Here is a 6,483-nt window from a genome sequence, read left to right as displayed (position 1 = left end):
GAAGGGGCCAACGGACGTCCTGTTAAGCCCGCACGCGCTAATAGTTGAAACGTGTAAAGGGACAGGTGGTGCACATAGTGCGTGTAGGGCATTTGTGGGGCGAAACGAGTGAGGGCACAGATTTGAACTCCACAAAATATGTTCAAGTTCAACCTCCTCTACATTTAGGTTACAGTGTTTCGAGGAATTTTTGTTACAAGTGTCAAGTGTACCCAAAATTCAAATGATCGTTATTTTTGCCTAACCAGACCACCCCCCAACTTCCCTAGATTTTGGACCAGTTCTAGACTTCAACTTCCATGTCGTGTTGATTTGATCCTAGGCTGTAGCCACCTTCCTTTGTGGAATGTAGAACTGTGAACTATCCCAAAAGTATAAAAATACCAGTACAAAAATTTCTCCCAAACTAAAGAATCACATTCCAAGTCACCCAATTTCACATCAAATGGGTTGATTCAATCTTGTCAACACAACACAATTAATTCAGTTTGAAGCTTATAACATTGATGTAGCTTTGAATAAATAAAACAAATTTATTTAATCAATTTCTGTAATGTAATATATGGTGTTTAATTTGAACAGAATAGAATTTATATGCTACTCATTTGCTGCCAGGGGTAGCCGTAGGTCCCTCCTTTTCCCCTTTCTTCTTCTTCCATGTGAGCCCAGGGATGAAGTCATTCAGTAACTCTGAATGAATTAGCTCTGGTCTACTGTAACATAAACACTTGCAGAAACTGGCACATTGGACTCAACCACCACACGGTTCCCTGAAACATTCCTCAGGGCATCACCGGGGAAGGAGCCACTGGTGCGGCTTAATGTGTACTGGACATGGCTGATTCGATCAGGAAACAGTAGGACTCCGTTGAAATCAGCAGTCCATGACCTTCCATTTCCTTGTGCCATTCCGTTTGCTAGTGTGGCCTTGACTGCCATCCCCCTCACATTGTTCAGGTCAACACCACCTGATCGATGCTTCTGAAAGGCCCATTTCATTGATCCAAGTGAACAATGCTGGCCCCTTTACTGCTGCCACTGAACATGTTGTCGACTATGTTGACACCACTCAGCACACCATACGGAGACTTGAAAAGAATGAAGGTAGGGGTGTCAATTGGACTGGATTTGGTCCAATCCGATCCAGTCTATTGTGAGTCCATTTTAAATTGGTTTCAACCCAAACTTGGTCCATTGACACACATATTCTTATCTTATATCAATGGACCAGATATTGGCTTAATCCAACCCAATCCAATATAAATTTGTTACTGACGATCAGATTCAATCCAATCTAATAAATATTTTGAATCGGATTAGTCCAATCCAATATGTCTTGTTGGTCTGTCCAATCCGTCCAAATTGATTTTGGACTGGACGGGGTCTAATCCAAAACCAGTCCATTGACACCCTTAAATGAAGGCATCCCCAAGGAAGAAGGTGTTGGAGACATGGAGCTGAACTGGGTCTTCGACAACAATTCCTGTGTAGCCCATGTAACAATTCACAATCCGGGTCTGTGTCAAACCAGGCAGCTTTAGATAAATTCCAGTGCTGTCGAAGCGGGTGGCCTTGTTGTAGCAATGTTCATCGGTGAGTATGTTGGCCTGGCCGGAAACCATTACTCCAACGGCGGCGGAGAAGATGACGAAGTCTGTAACTGCTTTGTCATTGCTCATGAGGTTGACTGCAGTGCCGGAGAAGTTTCTCTTGCCGGGGTCACCGCCGGCTGTTATGTGTTAGTCAAGCCAGGAGTTCCTGATGTAGGTCTCATGGCCACCTCGGACCAATATCCCATTGGTTGTGAAGTGAGAAATGCAACAGTTGTCTACGGTAGTTCTGAGGGAGTTGATGACTGAAATTACAGTCCAGGAGTAGGTTCTTCAGGGTGATATCTTCATAGGTGTAGAGGCGTTGTGAAGAGCCTTGTTCTTTTATATATATAGATATGTGCCGGTCCTCTTTGCTTTCATGATTAATTGCTGCTGCTGCTTCTGATGATGAAGCTGATAGCTCTATCAGATACCCAACTTGGGGAAAATCAGCTGATGCTCGTAATGCCCCTCCATGAAAAAACGTTGTAAAAAACCAGACATCTAAGTGGTAATCCATCCAAATCATTCATGGATTAATTCTGAAAACCAGAAGCTTAAAGAATATGAATATTTCTAAAAAAATATGAACAGAGAGATACAACAGAATCGATTATTTTGAATATGACTACCAAGAGATTTCCGCCCCCAGTTGCCGGAAGATGCAGGGGACGACTTATCATGTAAGACCCTCCGTCGAGAAGAACTTCTACTCCCCCAAGATCAGCGATCCCTGCCTGACATCAGCTCCCCTCCAGTTTGAGCCTGGAAAGCGTCAGAAACCGCCCCGAGGAGGGTGTCCGTGCTGTCGGTTTTTCCTGTGGGATCCGCTCCGTAGTCCGTTGCGTGATAAACTTGTGAACTTGATGACATCTGCATCTGCATCACCAGGTGCATTAATGATTCAGCTTCCAAACACTTACTAGAACGCATAAACGCAACAACTGAATCCATCATCACGAGAACAGGTACCAAGAAGAAATTTTCAAAAAACAGAATAAGACTTTCAATTTGATTATTAAGAAATCCACAGAATGGACACTACCCCACCAACATCATTTCTGTCACTAATCACCAAACCTCATCAAAATTGATGTGGGGTGACTCAACGCAGCACATTTGAGGCCGGAGGCCCAGCCCACGGGCGCCAGATCAGGGAACGAGATTGAGAAGGAGCCAACTGCGATGCGCTCACATAACCCTACCAAACCCACTGCAAACCCTCGTACAGATCCCATCACAGGCGTTCATCTCCACCTACCTCCAGCCAGCTCAAGTATAAATAGGGGTACCCCCTTCCAGGTAAAGGGGTTACAAAAACACAAGGCCTACAACTGTTGTCATAATAGCTATTGTAGTAACTCCTATCGCGAGTTTAATCTAGAATTTCTACCAGAATTCCACCTACCTCCAGCCAGCTCAAGTATAAATAGGGGTACCCCCTTCCAGGTAAAGGGGTTACAAAAACACAAGGCCTACAACTGTTGTCATAATAGCTATTGTAGTAACTCCTATCGCGAGTTTAATCTAGAATTTCTACCAGAATTCTGTCCTCGTACTCTCCCTTCATACCTTGTACTAACTTGACGATCGGAGACTTAGCCTTAGGTTCTCACCCGGGGCCTCTGACGAGTTTCTGCCTTACAGCACGTTGGCCATCTACCCTCGGCTTCTATCGTACTCGAGGTCCACACCGCCTTGGCCTCATCAGCGACCTCTCCGAGTCCTTAAAGCCTTCGGAGTCCAGGGGCAAAATTACTTTGTTGTCCTCAGCCATTCTGAGCACCAACAATTGGCGCCATCTGTGGGAATGGAACAGTTACGTTCCCTAAAAGAACTATAGCAGCTTAAGAAGTCCTCAAGCTCCGACAAATCAACATGGTACAAAGAGCGAGAAATACACAAAATCTTATCACTAGTGAACAAGTCCTAACTGTACTCGATCGCCTGGAATATTTGACATAGGGAGTCGAGCAGAACTTACCCCAGGCAGGAGGTTGCCCCCAAGGTGACTGCCCTGCCGGGGGATCAACACAGCCGGGCCGGCGTGGGTCCACCACCTAGTCGGCACTCAGATCAGCCACACAGAACATTGCTTCTGATGATGATGAAGCTGATATGATAGCTCTATCAGATACCCATCTTGGGGAAAATCAGCTGATGCTCGTACTGCCCCTCCATGAAAAAATGTTGTAAAAAACCAGACATCTATGTGGTAATCCATCCAAATCATTCATGGATTAATTTTGAAAACCAGAAGCTTAAATAAGATGAATATTTCTAAAAAAATATGAACACAGAGATACAACTGAATCGATTATTTTGAATATGACTACCAAGAGATTTCCGCTGCCGGTTGTCGGAAGATGCAGGGGACGACTTATCATGTAAGACCCTCCGTCGACAAGAACTTCTACTCCCCCAAGATCAGCGGTCCCTGCCTGACAACAGCTCCCCTCCAGTTGATCCTGGAAAGCGTCAGAAACTGCCCCAAGGAGGGCGTCCGTGCTGTCGGTTTTTCCTATGCGATCCGCTTTGTAGTCCATTCCATGATAAACTTGTGAACTTGATGACATCTGCATCTGCATCTTTATCACCAGGTGTGTTAATGATTCAGCTTCCTAACACCCACTCGAACGCATAAACGCAACTAATGAATCCATCATCACGAGAATTAGTACTAAGAAGAAATTTTCAAAAAATAGAAGGAGACTATTTCAATTTGATTATTATGAAATCCACAAAATGGACACTACCCCACCATCATCATTTCAGTCACTAATCACCAAACCTCATCAAAATTGATGTGGGGTGACTCAATGCAGCCCATTTGAGGCTGGAGGCCCAGTCCATGAGTGCTAGATCAGGGAACAAGATTGGTAAGGAGCCAACCGCGATGCACTCACATGACCCTACCAAACCCATTGTAGACCCTCGTACAACTCCATCTTAGGCGTTCATCTCCACCTACCTCCAGGTAGCTCAAGTATAAATTGGGGTACCCCCTTCCAGGTAAAGGGGTTACAAAAACACAAGGCCTACAACTGTTATCATAATAGCTATTGTAGTAACTGCTATCGCTGAAAAGATGAGAGATCCATCCCATGGACGCCCAAAGATTGCGGAATAAGGGGCGAATTTCAAAAATTTTTCTCCCTTCAATTGGAAATCATATTCCCTATTTAGAAAATCATATTTTCAAGGATCAATCTTGAATCTTAAACTGAACCAGATCTGAACCAAAAGGAATGTGAGAGAATAATACCTGATACAGAGAAGTAATATCTCCCAATGAAGGTATTCACGCCCAAGGAATGATCCAAAGACTGCTCCCACTGAAGATGGCGCAGTGCAAGATAGAGCAGAATCAGCAGTGTTCTTCCCCAAGAACTCTGTCCTTCGCAAGAAACAGCAGGATGGAACGTGAGCACAACTTCCTTTTCAATCATTTCTCAAAGAACTGATGTCAAGATCCAATCTTGACTTCTCCCACAGCTGGAGATCGAACTGGCAAATGGGGCGGCAAGAGCAGGGAGGTGGCAAGAGAGAATTCGCAGGTTGCAGAATTCTCTCTTATTGATTTCAGCACTAAAGAGGATCTGATGTGTTTCTTGTTCTCTCTCAAGGCTGCCGCCCCCTCCTTTTTTTGTTAACTTAAAAAATCAGCTCCTCATCCCATTAGGAGGTGCTTATCCAAATCACATTTGGATCAGCCTTCTCTTCTAGTGATAAGAATAAACCCTTATCTTATCTGCAGATTAGATTAGCTTTATCCTAATCCCATTAGGAGGTTTCTAGATCTGAATCACATTCAGATCTGGACTCTCTGAGTGGATAGGATTAAGACCCTATCCTATCTCTAATCCATCTCAAAATTCGCCCCTTTAATTAACTAAATAAATAACCTAGTTCGAAATGGGCTTTAGGCCCATTAAGCTTATGTGCTCACTTAACCTTCCTAACTGCTGCCCAGTTGGGCTTCCTTGTATGGCGTTGGACCCAAGCATTGATCTACACATCAGCCACATGGGTTCGGCCCAGCCTTTGTTACAAGGCCAGGTCGAATACACTGTTAAAGACAGTGCACCCCCTGAAACCCATCGAATGGGCTCTATGGGCCCAACACTTACCCTAAGTGGTCCCTGGGCCAAGCCACCTTGTAACACCCAGGGACTGTGGGCAGATGCAAGATTAGCCCATCAGTTATTATCCTTAATGGTCTTACACTTAACCTCTCAGCCCATAATGATCATACACTGCCCGACAAGAGAGGACCTCTCCCTCGGCTGTAAGGAACAGTGTTGCACTCTCCACTTATATGGATCCCGGGAATTAAAACCTTTTTGCAAACATTTTAGAAACCATAATGTATATACTTTTATATCTCATAAAAAATATACTTTGCAAAACAAATTTCAATGGTTGAAATCGGCTGCCGACAGTCTTGGTTTCCAACAGTGAGAGCGCATCCCCGATCATTACCTTTGTCTGACCAAGGGGCTGATCCTGTCACTATGATCACCCACTCAGATGAATTCTCGGATTGTCCCAACATACCCAGGTTTTGACCCCCGCTAAGGATCTCACAGATTGGTACATCAAAGACAGCCCGATCCGACACCTAGTGCAATATCATAATCGAGTCTAGGGGTCGGGTGTAACTTTCAAGTTTTGCCCATCAATCTCCAAGGTCCAGGGCAATACTGGAAATCTGGTCCAGTTCAAAGATTCAATTAATCCCACACTGTATGTGCCTAGGGTCTCACCTCGGTAGCTGAGACAAGCCACCCCAACCGACTTGGTGGCACCACAGTGTCAGCCTTGTCAGGATAGGTCTCCCCAGACCGACCCACTAGCTGTGAACATTCTAAACTAACACGAGTCTCAATAA

The 6,483-nt window shown here is 44.7% G+C and overlaps 1 pseudogene across 1 annotated transcript; it reads right to left on the bottom strand.

The window, feature by feature from the left end:
- Positions 1–482: 482 nt before the first annotated feature.
- On the bottom strand, positions 483–4,195 carry LOC148874254 (polygalacturonase QRT3 pseudogene; annotated as a pseudogene). The gene is made up of 3 exons (XR_016100852.1): positions 3,929–4,195; positions 3,577–3,761; positions 483–2,471 (listed from the first exon to the last, which is right to left on the bottom strand). The product of XR_016100852.1 is annotated as a polygalacturonase QRT3 pseudogene (transcript).
- Positions 4,196–6,483: the final 2,288 nt, after the last annotated feature.

The sequence above is a fragment of the Nelumbo lutea genome, chromosome 1, assembly GCF_056320005.1.
Source record: "Nelumbo lutea isolate HS-2025 chromosome 1, American lotus-T2T, whole genome shotgun sequence".
NCBI classification, from domain to species: domain Eukaryota; kingdom Viridiplantae; phylum Streptophyta; class Magnoliopsida; order Proteales; family Nelumbonaceae; genus Nelumbo; species Nelumbo lutea.
This window is presented reverse-complemented; position numbering and strand designations above follow the sequence as displayed.